This window comes from Rhinolophus hipposideros (assembly GCF_964194185.1).
Source record: "Rhinolophus hipposideros genome assembly, chromosome: 5".
Lineage (NCBI taxonomy): Eukaryota > Metazoa > Chordata > Mammalia > Chiroptera > Rhinolophidae > Rhinolophus > Rhinolophus hipposideros.
In genome coordinates this window covers 32,573,543-32,591,531 of record NC_138051.1, presented here as the reverse complement: position 1 = coordinate 32,591,531, position 17,989 = coordinate 32,573,543, and the positions used below count along the sequence as shown (strand labels likewise).

Sequence of the window (17,989 nt, the reverse complement as noted above, 5' to 3'; positions counted from 1 at the left end):
CAGTATGCTTTCTGTTTGAGGTGTGTATGTGAAAGACGGTAGGTAAGGCAACTTTTTACTTTTAGATTTGTCAAAGGGAGGAAAGCAAGGGACAGATGATTTTGCTCCAGTTCTGTCCTTTTTCTAGAATACTGTCTTCTCCTTCCTCACTTATTATCCCTCCTCTCTCCTCCCCCGACCCTACATTTATTGCATGTTCACTTCATGTTAGCTTTCTAATTTCCTTATCTCTATGGTCACATTTTAAGATGTGGTCCCTGTAATGTCTGCTACCTTTTCTAGAGCGATCGTACTCTAATTCTTCTAATTCTTCTAATTCTCTAATTCTTCTCTTAAAGGCTAATTAGGAAAGACATAGTGAGAAAAAAAATGGTTCTGATCTTCAGTTAGTTTAACTGATGGGGAGGAAAGGGTTTGGGTTATGGAAATGTCTTTGGAAACAATGACTGTTTTGTAAGGTTCTCTTTTGGAGAAGTGGGATGGAACCCATACTGATGAGGGAAAAGACCCACAGAAAGCCAACTAGCGACAGACAGTCACAAAAGCCAAGGGCACCGGAAGTGAGCCTTCGGACCCAGGTCATCCAATATTCTCCCCAAATTAGGTCATAGAAGAGATGACGCAATAGCATAGGAAATGGTTTGCCACCCACATCATTGACCCAAGAGTGTAATACACTTTGCTTTACAATTATAGCTGAATTAAAGGGTTTAACAAGTCCGACTATCTCTCTGAAACCTAATGAAGTAGCTGAGCATCTCTTCCCTGAGCTCCATACATTCTTTATAAAAGTTAGTGGAAAGCGCTATTTTCATTTTCATTCTTCTCTGTGATTAATGCAATGAAAACAACTGCCTTTTTTTTTTTTAACTGTTAGCATACAATCTTAGGTTTTATATGCATTAAAGATCTAACTAAAGTTCAAGCTCTAAAATCTTCATTCTCATTTTTCCAACCTCTTTCATAAGCCCAGATCTTATACTAAAAGGCAGATACTGCTCACACTATAGCAGGATTTTGAGAGTGAAAGCCCTCTATAATCTCTACTCTGACTCTTCCCATTTTTTTCCTGGTTCTCAGAGCCTCCTGAAATCTATTTCCAACCCAGTTCTACTTGCTCTTAATTCACTCTGGTTAGGTGATCCCAGACTTCAACATGGCTGTTTCTCCATTTTCTGATGAAAACCAAATTAAACCCTTGGATGGTGGACTCCCTCTTCTTAAACTTCTGTGTGTGTGTGTGTGTGTGTGTGTGTGTGTGTGTGTGTGTGTGTTTCAGGAAAATTAGAAAAATTATATTTCTGTCATATCAACCATGATCTTGAGTCCAGCTCAGAGTCCTCTGTCCCTTGAACAACAAGCAGATGAATCTGCCTTACTCATTTGACTCAATCTCCCACGGGGCATTTGGAACAGAACATTGTCTCTCTTGGGGTTTTGTAGTAGCATATTGAGGAAGTAGGACCTTAATCATATAGAGATATGTTTCTCATCCTAAAGCAACTCTGCTCCCTTGCCCCTTCTTTTCAAGTTGCCCCAAAAAGAAAAAACAATAGATACATAAAACATAAAAAACACAAAGAAAGAAAGACAAAAGCCAAAGCCCCTAATCAAGACTATTACTAGTTACCCCAAACTCTATTGCCCAAGTTCTACTCAGCTGGTTTTTCTCCCCCAAAATGTGGCTGAAACTCCCTTCTGGCCCTCTCTTACTCTCACCATTGTTATCTTCAGCCCCCTCCCCACTTTTTTCAAGAAAAGGCAGTATCATCAGGAAGTGAGCAGATAAAAGTAATCTAGGTAGCACCTTTCTCTGAACAAATATTCTTTCATCTTTTTCTTATTTATAACTGTTCCTGAAAATGGAATCAAAGTTCAAAGGACGGGAGTTGGAAGGGGCTAGCCATCAATGATCACCTGGTTAATTTTAGAACAGGTGTTTCATAGTCATTGCACAGAAAGGTTTGATGCTTTCACTCCTTGAAACCCTTCAAATGCTAACATTATGATACCAAAAACATCCAGAAATTTGCCATAAACAGGTTGGCATTATGGCTTTTGGGCATTCTTAGGGGAAATGCATCACCTTTGTAAAAGCTGGTGAATTGGAGTTATGTAAGGGTGGTTTGGAAGCACAGTAGCAGGGAATTCAGTCTCTTTCTTCCTAAAAGCACAGAGATGTTGGAAAGCCCATGAGGAAGGACTGGAGAAGAGGGCAGGGCACGTGGATGGCACCCAGCCCGCCTGGGATGCACGTCAGGTCCTGACCACGTGCCTCACAGATACTCATGTACAAGGGATAGCAAATCATTCAGATAAAATGAAAACCGACTGACTTTAAATGAAAGTTACTTGAGTTTATTTTTTCTAAATCATGACTCTAAAACATAAACATAGAATATCTTCCTCCTCCAAACTGATATATCACGTTCCTCCCAGGCTCAGACCACCAACCCAGGTTTCTGCCATCAGAAGTGGGGAAAGTATTGAAGATCCTGTGGAGAAGCCGGATTGAATGCCCTGTTCTTCCAACTTCCAAACCAAAGACACTTGGAGATGCAGACACATGTTTTTGTGTGTGGTCTAAGTTGCAATCTCAGAAAACTTTGCAGTTTTCTCACCATGGACTGTGATTTCCATGATGTCAGGGTTTGCAAGGGTTTTATTTACAAATAGATATTATGGCTAATTCCATGGGAATCCTTTTTCAATCCCCCTGAATTGATAACCTTTCCTTAAGCGTGACCTTGGTGTTCAGACAACCTTGGGACACAGACAAGGAGAATTCCCAGTGGTAATATCTGTCTGGTATAAAGGAGGAAGGAAGAAAGTAAAACTTGTAAACTCACAGAAATAAAAAAACAAAGAGCTTTGCACGTGCTGCCCTGCTCACTATTCTTTTATTTTACTTTTTTTTTTTAGTAGTATAATAATGTTCACGTCTTCTCCAATTTCACTGGTTCTATTTATTGTAATTCATAGCAACAGTAACTCACATTCTAACTTAGCTTTATTTCAGCAAGTCCCTTTCCCCCTTACCTTTGGTTTCAAGACTACAAATGCCCAGATGGTCTCTCCCCAGAACCAATTCTTTACATTTTTACACTCAAACTGTATACAGCTCATGAACTTTGCAGTTAGTGAATGTAACATCGTCCCCCTCATTTGGTTAAGAAGATGATACCCCCACGTTTTAGCACATCTCCCTCAGCCTCTTTATCATACATTTAATCAACAGGAAAGTCTCGAGCTTCTACCTACCTCAGAAATCCTGATGATAAGGCAAAAGGGCTTCAATTAAGCAACATGAGAACAGTAAATGCCATGTCGGTCCTGCTGTGATAGGGTGTTCTGGGGACAAAGAGATTAATGGAAGGTAGAGCTGATGCCCATGATGGCACTTCATGCCTCTCTAATTCCTCTCCTACGCCCCTCATAGTAGGGCACTCACATAACTGAATCAAAATGGCAGCTTGGGTGCTTTTTTACCCCAGGCTAGATAATAACATAGCAGTAGACAAATGCTTTAATGTTGTAAAAATATGTGTTGAGATTTCTCTCTACAAGTGGAAAGACAGTCTTCTGTCAAGCTTGGGTCTGAGCTACAAACAAGTGGCTGACCAGGATCCATGGCAATGGCTCCGGAACTATTAAAGAAGATGTGATTTGAACAATGCCTCCTGAGCCCACAGATCAGACTCCTCCTCATGCTACAATTTTATAAGTAAAGACAGAGGTCCAGAGAAGTAAAGTGCCAAAGGGGTTCCATGGATGGAAAGCCCAGTGTAGAATGCAGCACTCAGAGGGCAGTTAACAATGGGTAGAACTTAGGTAAAGAGAAGGCTTCTGACTGATCCAGCCATAGAGTATCATTGAAAAAGGTTTAGTTTTTAGAACTATATCTACGCACTTATGATTATAAACTGCCTCTACCAATTGATTCAATCTTCACTGCATCTACTGCCTCTCTCTACATCTACTTCCTCTCTATCTTCCTCACACTCTTCCCAAAGTAATTCTTCAGATGATTGTGCAAAGAACACCTCCCAGCAGCCTCTATCAGCAGCCTCCCACCCACTTACCTTCCTCTGGGTCTACACTGGCTGATCAGAAATCTGATCTATGCAAGACAAATGCACTTATGTCAGAGAGGTCAGGAGCATGGCTAGAATTGCCTGCCTTCCTGGGCTGTCCTCCTGGGCAACTGGGACATCGGGTTATAACACTTGAGCTACAATAAATATATTTACTGTACTTTGTATATGCTCCATGGAGTCCATTCAATTCCCTTGGAATATCCTATACATTCCCTACATCAATGCTTAGCTCCTAATCTACTTTCATTTCTGCTTTCTCTTACCTCTGAGTTACATGGTACCATTTATGCATGTCCTCGAAAGCACCATCTTCTGTTCATGAAATCAAAACTATTCACAGAGTGCCTCTAGGCTCTGTAAGCAGCGAGTAGAACAGAATTCCTGATCTCCAGAAACACACTTTAGGGGAGCAGACAGAAAACAACGAAGCAAATACATGATATTTTTGATGGAGATAAGTGCTAAGAAGCTATATAAAGCAAAGAAATGGGAAGAGAGTAATAGAATCTGAATAGGTGTTATTTTGTCAAGGTGTTCTCTTTGATATTTGAGCAAGAACCAGAATGAAGTGAGGGAGCAAGTACATTCTGAGTAGAGGAAGAGCCAGTATACTTCCTGCAGTGGAAGTGTCCTGGGTAGGCTCAAAGATCAGCAGGAAGGCTAAGGGTGTTGGAGAGAACAAGGCAAAGAGTCGTAAAAATTGAGGACAGTGAGGTGGTGGAAGTCAGATCACACAGAGTTTTGTAGGTTTAATAAGAACTTTGAATTTTATGATGATTGAAATGGGGAGTGTCTGGAGGGTGTTAAGAAAATGAGTAGTCTAATCTTACATTGATTTTAAAAAGAACTGAGAGGCAAGGCTAGAAACAGGAAGACCAGTTAGAAGCTATTACAATAGTCTAAGTGAGAAAAGATGATGGCTTGAATCAGTGTAGTAGCAAGAGATGTGGAGGGAAGTTGCTGGATTCTGGATAGATTCTGAGAGAAGAGTTGACAGGATTTGCAGATGGATGGGTTGCGAAGTGAGAGATAAAAAAGGGTGCAACTTTCCAAGACTTTTGGCTTGTGCATCTGGAAGAACGACAGTTCCATTTCCTAGGAAAAAAGCAGATGTGTGAGGGCTCTGGGGTGAAGTGGAGAAACCAAAGTTTGGTTTTGGACACCAAGTCTGAGATACTAATTTGGCACCCAAGTGAAGACATGGAACAAGCAGCTGGACATACAAATCTGGAGTCCAGAGGAGAGGTATGGGCTAGAGATATAAATTTGGGAGCCATCAGAATAAAGACGCTTATCTAAAGCCTTGATAAGATCACCAAGTAAGTGAGCAGTACTAGAGAGGAAAGAAATCCATGAACTGAGTCCTGAAGCCTTCCAAAGTTTAGAAATCAGGAACCGGCACAGAAGACTGAGAATCATTCATGAAGTAGGAGGACAAACGAGACATTTGTCCTAAAGCTGAGAGCAGTTTTCTAAAGGGTGAGTTGATTAACTCTATCAAATGCTACTGAAAGGTGGAGAAAGACTGTGTCGGAGCTATAGGGTCCTCGAGGCTAGAATTCATATCTGAGTCAACATTTTTTCCCTCCTCAGGGCTTCACACATAGCAGATAGCCTAAAAATGCTGAATGAACAACTGAAAAAGAATAGTGGTGATTGGTCATAGAGAACTGGAGGTGCTCTCCATTGCTTCCTTACCCACAGACAGATATCTGTCCTAGGGCAAAATGGGGAAAAGATGACCACTTCCACAGCTGTCATGCTGAAAGGATCACTGAATGTTCTTGTCTCCTGTACAGGGCATGACACAGAGACACTTCAAAGGTTCTAGGAGGTGGAAGGGGATGGTTGGGAAAGAAATGAGTGCAAGAGGGGAGGGGGTGAGGAAAATGAAATAAGGACCAGAATGATTGGAATGACGCTGGGCAAAGACAGTGATTCCTGCATAAGAAAGAATCTGGAGAGCATGTTACAAGAAACCAAAAACATAAGAAGGGGCGGGGGAAGCAGAGAGAAAACAGAAGGCTATGAAAGAAGGCAGAGAAAACTGAGGTAAGAGAGAAAAGAAAATTAAAAGCAGAAGGAGAGAGGAAAAAAAACCTGAAGAGGTGATGCCAATGTCTGAAGAAAGAACAAAGGAAATACCATGCCATCGGCTTTCTCTGAGAACAGGGTTGGGGTCTGATTTCTGTGCACCTTGAAACAAACAGTAAACTGTGGAGGGGCGGGGGGGGGGTGTGTGCTCCACAGTACTTCTGGGCACTTTGAATCCGAGAACAAACACACAGGCCAGGGTGAAATGCTCAAGCAAACACCAATGATAGCAGTCCTGGGGTTACAAGTGACCTGACTGCATGTTTGCCAAGGCCATGGGTGGCAGAGTGGTATAAGAGGTCCAGTCAGGGCCTGGCCCTCAGTCTGTGTGTATGACACACTGGCCGCTTCAAGGGGCTAAGAAACAACCATGTTCAACCGAGTGACCTCTCTTGTCAGCATTTCGCTAATTAAGGAAAGATATTACCTACAGGTCTCTATGTCTCAGTCCTATTTCCTGCTCGTTAAGAAAATGGTTTAGTGAAAAAAATCAAGGCAACAGAATCTAAATTATTTTTTTCTTCCCAAATGAGCTGAGTGGCAGTGGTTGCTGTTGCCAAAAATGCTTGAACAATAGGATTTTGACACGAAGACTGAAATCTAAACAGCATGAAGAAATCTCCAAAGCCAAGCGGTCCCCATTATCTCATGCTTGTACGACTATCGTCCAAAAGATGAGTGATGATTCTCCATTTGTGCAAGCAGAGCAGTGGGCCAAGGGCCTGACAGAGCCACTAATTGCCCGTCTGCTTGTTTACACAACTCAGAGATGGTGACTGGACAAACAGCTCATTTCCCTTGAAATTGGACCAAACTGGGGGTAGAGGGAGCCTGTCATATGTGACAGAGGAGGAGCAGGCAGAACTCTCAAGGGAACACGACTCTGGATCAAAGCCAGGGGCCAGTGAGCTGAGCAAAGAGGGGTTGGAGCAGCTGGCTTTCCCTGAGTAGCATGAGGTCCAGCACACTCTGCATCCTGTCCATCTAGAGCCCCACTCCCTGAGGTCAGGACATTTTGAAATAGGCAGATACAAGAATCAACGGGAGAATGTCAACACCCAGCTCACTTCCAAGGCTTCTGCTGCTACGATGACTTTGTGCAAGTGAACTTCTCGGCCCTATCAGACTTCCCTTGACACTTAACGTTTGCTATCCTGTACAGCTGCTCACCATTTTAGTGTCCTATTTGTTTCCTAAACTGAAATGTGAGCTCCTTGAGGATAAGGACTGGAAGTCTCCAGATGCCATAGCAGGACACTACTACATGTGAAGAGTCATTGGCCAAAAAATGATTATGGTTGTTAAAAGGATGATTAGCAACTCCTAACACAGTTCATGCATTTTTTTTTCTTCACCTACATCAGAAGGTTGGTTTCTTGAGACAAGAGATCCAAACCTCTCAGTTACACCCTTGGCTGACTGTGGAAGTGAATAATGCCTGGCGCCCATCAAGAGTCCTGGAAACAGAACTGAGAAGATTCTCTTGAAGACCAATTTTCTCTCAAGATGAGAATGGGCTTTAAAAAGAAAAATCTATCTCAATACGGCCCAGCCCACAGTTACTGTACAAATGTGCAGCAATAAGGCATGAAGTGGGAAGCAACAAAAATTACCTAATTTGCTTACTGCTTCTAATTATGCAGAATTACTCCGGGTACACTGAAGACTGTATACTTAAGAGGAAGGAAAGTCAACCAAACAAATGTCAGATTTTGCCCTCTGAGCATTTGGAGAGTCACATATTAGAAACTCAGTAAACTAGTGTTGAACAAACATGAGAAGGGACCAAGTCTCCCAGGGAGGAATACCACAGCCCTGGAATCCAAAGCAGACTGGGGTAAGTGACAACCTGAGGTCTGCGGGCAGAACATAGCAGTCCCAGCTTAGCGCACCATTTACCCATCACCTCAGGCTTCCACTTGTCACTGCTGTGTCCCAGCCCTTGGTGAGCATTCGTGTGGTTCAGACTCTACCACTGGAGCAGCTGTGGTAGTGGGAGGGCGGAGAAAAGCTAGAAGAAGAGATAGCTCTTTTCTGGAAAGGGCTGAGGACGAGGTCACCTTCAGGATTATCATATTCTCAGGAGACGCTAGAAGACTACCTGAACATTGACTTGGTGGTAGTTCCATTTCTCCCAGATCACTCATAGACCAGTGGAGCATTTGGTATCAGCATCTTAAAAATACTACTGAGGAGTTAACAGCATAGCTGCAGCCTCTAATCTCTGCAGATAATTGTGTGCAAATGACTAAAACCATTTTACATGAAAAGTATAGTAGCTGTGTGAAAGGTATTTTAGATCATGTGGGACTCTTTGTGCAGGTGACTTACAGGGATCCAGGAGACTTGGTCATTTCAATTAGCCTGACAGAAAAGATGGCCGCTTAGAAGAAGAGGCAGTCGTGGGGGCAGGAGAGCAATTTTTGAGATGACTAGGCCAGCCAGCAAGAGCGGGGTGGAATGTATGGGAATGATACAAACACAAGAGGAAGGTGTGCCCATGGGTATGCATATCCCATTCATTCAGAGCAGTAAGTGGACTGCAATTTCGGACAACTGGAGTGCTGGCAGGAGAATGCACATAACTGGTTAAATCTGAAACAGGGTGAGACATAGTTGTTTAAAGAAGAAGAGATGACTCCCCACTCCACCCTCCGCAATCTTTGGAAGACACACATAGACAAGAGAGTCTCACAGTGCAAAAGGTTTGTATTACACAGAAACTGTTGCTCAAAGAAGAACTTACACATAGGAACAAAATTTAAAAACAAACAAACCACCACCATTTATCACAGTTTATCCAGACAGTGGTTTTCTGTATCCCTTTGGCTATTACTGCAGATATAGTTGCTTGGATTTTTTTTTTTTGCCTTTTTCCTGACAGCTCATTGATCTTGGTTGAGTTTGGATTATTGCAGTCTGTGGGAAACAAGCTAGGCTACTTTTCTAGCTGGTTCCTCCTTGGATACTTCTCGATGTTATCCATTTAATATTTTTGAGAAAATATTATATATAGACAAGCATACATACACACACACACACACACACACACACACATAAATATTCTAGTCTCAAAGTAAATGTAGCATGTTCTTGAAAAGAGGTTACATAAATCCAAGGGAGAAACATCGTTATTTTAAATTAAGACAGGAGGTGTTTCAAATCAATCCACCTGGAACATGTAACCAAAACTCATGAACTTTAACATAAATTCCAGATTCTGTTTTCTTATCTATATTTGCAGGAACAGAAAACTGGTAGATAAACTAGCAACTGAAAAAAATATTCTTTTCAATGTAGTTCAGAAGTAGCTCTTAAATCTATGCATTCCATCGACCCTTCCCTTGGCCCCACCCCCAACCAGAAAGCATTTTAAAGCATATCTATGCATAGTGCAACTGGTGAGACCTATTTTCTCTGTTATTCGGTAGCTTGTAGATAAGATTTTCAGCTACAACAACCCTGACAAGCCCGGAAAGACCTCATATAAGTACAAAGGACATATCCTAATCCCACATGACCACAACTGCCTGCTGTAGCTAAGAAGAGTGTTCATAAATCTGTTTTTAAAACATTCCTTACCTTCTTGGGGGAAATAAACAAACAAAACACCTCAACCCCGTGGATTCATATTAGACTAAGATATGCCAGCATGTGCTATTTTGCCAGTGGAGTGCTGCTTGGTCTTCAGCTCTGTCAGAGCAAGCATAACTAACCTATTCATTGAGGCACCAGAGAGCTAGTCATAATCCACTAGAAAGGCACACAGAACTTATTACTGGACATTAGGGTGAAGAATTTTATTAAAGGAAATAAAGGAAAGGAAAGGAAATCCCCTAGTTCCCAATTCTGTCAATATTTTGATAGTGTATTCCTTTGAAAGTTGTAAAAAAATAGTTAAATCCAGACCTTAATTATTTATAGTGACAATAAGAATATTGCAGCCTAAATGTTTTCTTCTCTCTAGTGCCTGTGCTGGGAAAGTTGACTTCTGTTTTGTTTTGTTGTTCTTGTGTTGTCATTGTTGTTGTTAATGCACTGAACCATAATTAAAATAAGAAGATTATAAAGTTGTAAGGAAGGGCCTACGAGATCCTCCCTGAGGAAACGGAGGAAAGTCTTTATCGTGTCAAGTGCACAAAGTATTGAGTTATCCAGGGCCTGATTTGCATGGCCTCCAACTCCAAGGAGAATCTCTTAAAAAAAGAGGAATAGAAACTGCAGCAAATGGACCTTAAATTGAGTCCCAGGAAAAATATCATGGCTAATGGTGATGGTTCTCATCAGCTAAGAGGCGTGTGTAACATGTGAATCCCTTGGTAAGGTGGGTTTGTGAGTCTATTTTTTTTGAAGATATTTATTTCTTCCCACGGAGTAACACAGACCAAAAGGACTTTTCTTGAGAGAGATTAAGGAGAATGATGAAATCTCATTCCCTGGAAACACTCTATGTCCTGAAGAAGTTGTAAGGCAAGAGCAAACACATTTGGTATTTATCTGACCCATAAAGACAACATGGATCTCTTTTCCTAGGGCAAGCACTAATGGTTAGCTTTGCAAATCTTGGTGGACTAAGTCCAGTCAACACCAGAACCTACTAGTTAAGAGTCTAGATATCAAGGGACATAAAACTGAGGCACAACCAATTACACACTGTGGTAGCTTTCCTCCAGGATGGCCACCATCAATTCTTTCCTTCCTTGTACACATGCACTGCTGTCCACCGAGAGGTGGAGTCTATTGCTCCACATTTGAAAATGGGCTGGCTTGTGACTTCTTTGACCAAAAGTGATGCCGTGTTTTATCTTTAGCCTTTACTAGGATTAGCTGTTTCTGCTTTTCTTTGGCGGGGGCAGGGAGAGAACTTTTGTTTTGGAGAGCCAGCCACTATGTAAGAAGTTTACCCCATGGCCACCATGCTGTGAGGAAGCCCATGAAGAGACTGCACAAACTGGGAGATGTCCAGCCAACCACCACCTGCCATCCATCCCAGCTCAGGATTCAGATATATGTATGAAGAAGTTTTCAGATAATTCCAAATCCAACCACCTCCTGACTCCAACCTCATGGGAAACACAGAACAAGAACCACTCTGTTGAGTCTAATCAACACACAGAATCATGAAAGATAGTAATAAATTGTTATTTCAAACTACTAAGTTTTGAAGTGGTTGGTTCTGCAGCAACAGATAACCAGAACAGACCCTATTGATTCCTGATGCTAACAGGTATTATAATCCCATGTTTCCCCAAAAATAAGACCTAGCTCGACAATCAGCTCTAACACGTCTTTTGGAGCAAAAATTAATATAAGACCCAGTCTTATATATCATATCATATCATATCATATTATATTATATTATATTATATTACGTTACGTTACGTTATGTTATATTATATCATATTATAGATCCAGTCTTATAGTACAGTAAGATTTGGTATTATATTATATTGTACTATATTATACCAGGTCTTATAGTAAAATAAGACTGGGTCTTATATTAATTTTTGCTCCAAAAGATGCATTAGAGCTGAGTGTCCGACTAGGTCTTATGTTCGGGGACACATGGTCTCTACTGGCCAATATAAATTCCAGAGGCAAAGGCCGTATTCATCTTGCTCATCATTGAATTAACAGCAAGTAGCAAATCTATAGAACATAGTAAGACCTTCATTAATATTTAATGAACAATTTGAACAGCCGTATCTGTGCTAGTATGGCAAAAGAAGGACTCATGGTCAACAAAGTATCTGAGAGGGAACAAAATCTGACTTTACTTGAGTTACACCAAAGCACAAGGGAATATAAAGGGAGGGTAAAGGGAAGGCAGAGAACAAATATTTGTACCTATGATTATGTTAGCTATTTGTGTAGGTGGCTGACATATGGTAGCTGATTTAATTATTAAAACAACTTGATGGGATTGGTGTTATTACCATGTTTCCCTGAAAATAAGACCTAGCCAGACAATCAGCTCTAATGCATCTTTTGGAGCAAAAATTAATAAAAGACCCGGTATTATATTATATTATACCAGATATTTATTATACCATATATCATATCATGTCACATCATATCATATTATTATATTATATTATACCCAGTCTTATAGAAAAATAAGACCGGGTCTTATATTAATTTTTGCTCCAAAAGACGCATAAGAGCTGATGGTCTAGCTAGGTCTTATTTTCGGGGAAACACGGTACCTCTATCTTTGAGATGAGAGAACTCAGCCTGTTTGGATGAAGTAAATTTCTCAAAGTCGGACAGTTAGAGAAGGGATTTGAACTCAGGTTTGTATAATTCTAAAGCCAGCCTTCTTTTCACTTGAGTCTCTGGGAAGACTACAACAGAAACAATAAGAAAACAATTTGAAAAAGATACAAAACCCCTCCCTTGAATCTTACCCAGGACTAATTGTGGTCAACATGCTGGAACCCATTTCACCACATGAAGCTCAGACCAATTACAATTAATGCCACAGCCATGAGTACAAATTAGGAACCAATGCTGGAAGAAGCTTAAGTTTGAGAAAGCAGATGATCATGCACATAATATATGTTAGCAATTACACTTAATCCTAGAATCATGAAACTGAAGGGAAGATATTAAGGGAAGAATAGTGCCCTCTTGGGAAGAATAACAATTTCAAATAGATTTTGTGGTGGATTTCTGCATTACCAACTTGAATACATTACACTCCCCTAGAATAATTATAATTACTCACTGCACATTTCATTTATTTCAGCAAGGAATGGTGTGATGAGCTCAGTCAACAGATGGTTTGTTCATTTCAATGAATAATTTGAATGTCAACAAGTGGGTAAATGCAAGGGGGAGAAGGAAAGTGGTAAATAACAAAAGTCCTAGTGTCACACTCTGAGGTGAAGTGAGGATGTGCAGCCAGGGACAGCACTTCAAGAAGCTAAGCACTCAGATTTCGCTAAATTTATGAAAGGACGTGAACTGACAGTGCCTATTTCCTATAGGGAAAAAAACCACTGTTTATCCCTGTTGATAACAGTTATGATCTACTGAAATACACACTTTTAGATTTCCAGAAGAATAACAATAGAGATCAATAAAACTTAAATATAAACACTGGGAGAGAAAGGTAGATATATTTCTTCTCAATTCAAACGGTTAATAAAAAGATTAAGGAATTGATCGCATTTTCTAGTTTCAGTTTGCAGCCTTTCAAAGTCTCACCATTCTCCCATCTACGGGAAAGAGAGTTTGAATATTCCGGTGATTAACAGTTAGTGATCAAGGCTAGTTAAAGTCCTTTAGTCTAGTGATGTTTATTGTCATTTTCAATCATTTTTAGCCACTGAGACAGGACGCCCGACTTTTTGTGGGTCTCAAGGATCATGTGTTTGCAGTTCCACTTAGTGTCCACTAGGGGGTAATATTGTTGATCTGGGTGGCCATGACATGAGCTCCTTAAGGCATGCCTTCTTTAATGGAATTATGTGAATAATTTCTATCATTAAGGTGTAACTATAGAAATTTAAATTATGCTTTGAAATGAAATATTTTAATGGTGGAAGAATACAGTCCTGTAGAAAAGCTCCACGCATATCTGGTACCTTTTAACTTCCGTTAACTCTGCCTACTTTATTTTTACTCTAATTACATGATGATCTACAAATTATAACAAAAAGGAAGCTTCAAGTCCTGTGGGATCCAGCTTATATTCATTGCTTTTGGCCTATTTTCAAAGGAGATGAACAAGATAAACATGATTTTCCTTCTAGTACCTTAGACCTTTCACCGTAATTATTTATGATTTTCCACTTGAATTTGGAACCCCAGCTATTCACACCATTGGGAAAGTAACACTTCTGGGCTTGAGTTTCTGAGCTCCATCTGCTGAACCCTCTGATAAGACGGTGATAAAATGACAGGGACTCTAACAGTAGCTGCAGCTGCTGACATACAGTGCCAGGCCCTGTGCTATTATACTCTGCATACATTATCTCATTCAGGCCTGGGCTCTTTGGCCACAATACTTCAAAGCAAAATGAACTCAGTGTAAGAAACAGACCTGTATTATTGGAAAGAACGAAGAGGCCTTTCTAGAGTTGTGCATTTTCTGCAAAGCTGTGTATTATATAATATGTATTCTGCAAAATAACTCCCAGAAGGCAGTATAGGTGTTAAGTTCTTCCAGCATGAAGAAGACAATAACTAAGTAATTCAAAGAGAAGTCATGTGATAGAAACTGCAATCAATCACTGATTAAAACCTGGCTGATAGTTGTAAAGAATCCAAAGAGGAAGTGGTGGCTGAGCCAACAATCACATGAAGCAATTTATCATGAAAACATCTATTACGCAAGAATTTGGAGCTCAATCCTGATTTTATAAAATACTTAACTACTTGTCACCACAATTCTTTCCAAAGTACGAATGAAACTTCTCATTGTTACAGCTGGGGAAGGAAGGTAGTACGGGGGTCTCTGTGAGGACTCCAGGAATGGCAGGCCATTCCTGGGGTTAAGCTCCAGTGGACAAGTCTGCTATTCTCACCCTTTTCTCGTTCAGATGGTGAGAGAAATAAATTCTTATTTCTCCAGTGACCCACTTATGCCTTGGGACACAGAAAAAAGAAGTGATTTTCCAAGTTACTAGGATGACACGGTACCAACATTGAAACTGAGATCACATTGACCTTGAATAAATTTGAAATCCTCAGACTCAGTTTCCTAATCTGGAAATCTAGGAATAACAGAATCAGCTTCTAAGGATTGCTGCAAAGATTCAATGAATCACTGTGCTTACACTGTTGAAGTCAAGAGGCACCCTCCCAAACTCCCTGTCTGAACTGAAAACTTGAGGGAAATTTTCAGCCGAATTGGTGTTTCTCATGGAGGGTGGTGGTGGGATAATAACTAAGCTCTAAAAATAACACATTGGGGCAGCCAGATGGCTCAGTTGGTTAGAGCGCGAGCTCTGAACAACAGGGTTGCTGGTTTGATTCCCACATGGGCCAGTGAGCTGTGTCCTTCACAACTAGACCGAAGACAATGACATGGAGCTGATGGGCTCTGGAGAAACACACTATTCCCCAATATTCCCCAGTAAAATAAAATAAATAAATAAAAGAAGTTCCCTTCTACTGGGAAGTCCTATAAAGAACCCCATACAATTATAATTGTTATTAGACAGATAAAATGATCTTAAAATTATTAGGCATTAATCTTTAAAAAAAGAACACATTGTGTTTATTAATGCTTTATAGTTCATATGATGGTTTTATGAATACGTTGTCTCATTTAATCTTCATAATGACATGTACAGTAGATACTATTCCTATTTTATATACAAGGGAAAAATAAAAGGCTCAGAGAAACTTAAAAAACTGTCCAAAATCACACAGAGAAATTAATGGTGAAGCTAAGGTCCAAAGCCCAGGTCTCCAACTTCAAGCAAATGCTCTTTCTGCTACATTCAGGATACTTAAAAAGCAAAAACAAGCCCTCCTCCCCATTTAACCTAAAAGTATATATAAAGTAATGATTGGAAGATTACGTAGTGCAATTATTGCTCAGTAGTAGAAATAAAACTTCACAAGTTACTAAAACCATGCTTCTGGGGAATACAACTTAGTTTACATTTCTAGTTTTTCCAAAACAAGCCAATGAAGTATGGAAAGAGAATTCACAAGTGGACAAGGTCTTTATGTAGAAAGAGCCTGGCTTCCTTGGCTCCATTCCATACTTGTTCTTGGGGTTGTTTCTACTCGTCAGTAAGGGGTTACTGTAATTGCAGCTCCAGAATCTCAAAGGATCTTGGATTCTGCCACAAGGAAAGGGGAACGAAGGTATCACATCAACACTGAAAATAACATCACAGGTGGGCCCTAGTAATACTTTATGTTTAAATGATTAAAGGCCCTACTCAAAGTTATAACAATCAATTTAAGGTGCATTCCCTGTTCTACTAAAGCATCTCGGTCACATGAGCTTGGAGCTGTCGCCGCACATCCATGAGTCTTAATACCCAGTAAGAGTCTTATCCTACACTTCACTTCCCTTCAAATCCAAACACCTCCATCTCTGTTCCACTTGCATGTAGTTCTGAGACGTTGCTTAAAAACAAAACAGACAATCTGCATGGCTGGTATGGTAAGAACCAGTGGAATATCAACCCTAGATTAGTTTCTTATTTGTCTTCAGAGATTTGCAATAAGTAATATCCATTTTTTCCTCTTCTTCTTTACTGAAATGATAATATAATATACCTACTATTCTGACTCTTGCTTTTTCCACTTAAAATAGATCTTAGACATTCTTTTCCATCAATATGGAAAGACTTTTCCTCAATCTTTTTTTTTTAAGTAGATGGAAGCACGCTATGGAAGTACCGTAATTTGACAATTCTGTTATTGATGGTCACTTAGGTTATCTTCAATCTTTTGCTGTTGCAAACAATGTTGCAATAAATAACATGGTACATAAATCACTGCACGTGGGCGCATATCTGAGATTATGCTTCTAGAAGTACAATTGCCAAGTGAAAAGGCATATGCATTTGTAACTTTAATAGATACTGCTAAATTGACCTCCATAGGGATTGTAACAACTTACACTTTCACAAGAGACCTAAAGAGTGAAGTTTACCCTACTGCAAATGCCAACATAGTTTGTTATCAAACTTTTGTAATTTTGCCAATATTATAGATGAAAAATGGAATTTCAATGTAATTTATTTTGTACTTCTCCTATTTTGAGAGTGGCATCTTTTCATATGTTTAAAGAGTAGTTTCTGTCACTGTTCATATTATTTGCCTTTCTTTTTTTTAGATGTTGGTCTATTTTTAAACAATGTCTAGGAGCTCCTATATATTAGGTAGACTGATTTTCTGTCTATAACATGAGTTGCAAATTTGGGATTGTGAGAGATTTCTTTATTATATTAAGAAGTATATGTTACCTAATATTTCATTGAGTTTATAAATGAAGAATGGATGTTGAATTTTGTCAAATGCCTTTTTCTACATCTAAAAAGATTGTCATATGAGTTTTCTTGTTAGAGTTATTAATAGCGATGAATTATATTAATAGACGTCCCAATATCATATGGTATCTTTATGTTCTGGGAATAAACTCCATTTGGTAATGTAATGTACTGTTTTATTTGAAATTTTAAAACCACAGTGTGAGTGATCTGTAGTTTTCCTTTCCAGGTATGTATATCAGTATTACGTATACATAAAAATAATTTACATTTTCATTCTTTTTGCAAAACTTTTCATTGCAGGGAAAGAAAAAGAAAAAGAGAGCTAGAGTTATTCAAAAGACAAGTTATTGGATGTTTGGCTAAAAAGAAAAAAACGTGAGTAAACTAAAGATATAAAGCGGAGGTGAATTGGGAATAGAAGTGAGAGAGTGAGAAGAAAGGGGGGAGAGGAAGGAAGAGAGAAGGCAAGAGAGGGTGAGAGGAACTGATTTTGGGGTGGAGGGTATATGTGCTCTTTGAAGAAATTTTTGGGAAAAAACAAAACAAAACAGAAACACTTGATTCAAACTAAACCTTTCAGATAATAGTCTACTTAATAAACTTCTGATAAGATAGATTTCTCTACCTTCCAAAGATTACTTCTCTGTTATTTCAGTGACCCAGAAATCACAATGTATTTTTTTTTTTTAATTCTTGTCCATTTGATGTTATTTGGGGCCATCCATGCTGGTACTTTTTTGAGTAATAGTGAGGTCTGTAGGGAATGGAAGAATTATTTCTTCTCAAAGGTCACACTGTCTAGATCATTGACCCTTCTTGATCTCTGTAACCATA

General features: G+C 39.6%; 1 protein-coding gene across 11 annotated transcripts in view; it reads right to left on the bottom strand.

Moving 5' to 3' along the window:
• The window catches only part of FMN1 (formin 1), a 437,062-nt gene that overhangs the window by 110,931 nt on the left and 308,142 nt on the right, over positions 1 to 17,989 (bottom strand). The window lies entirely within an intron of this gene.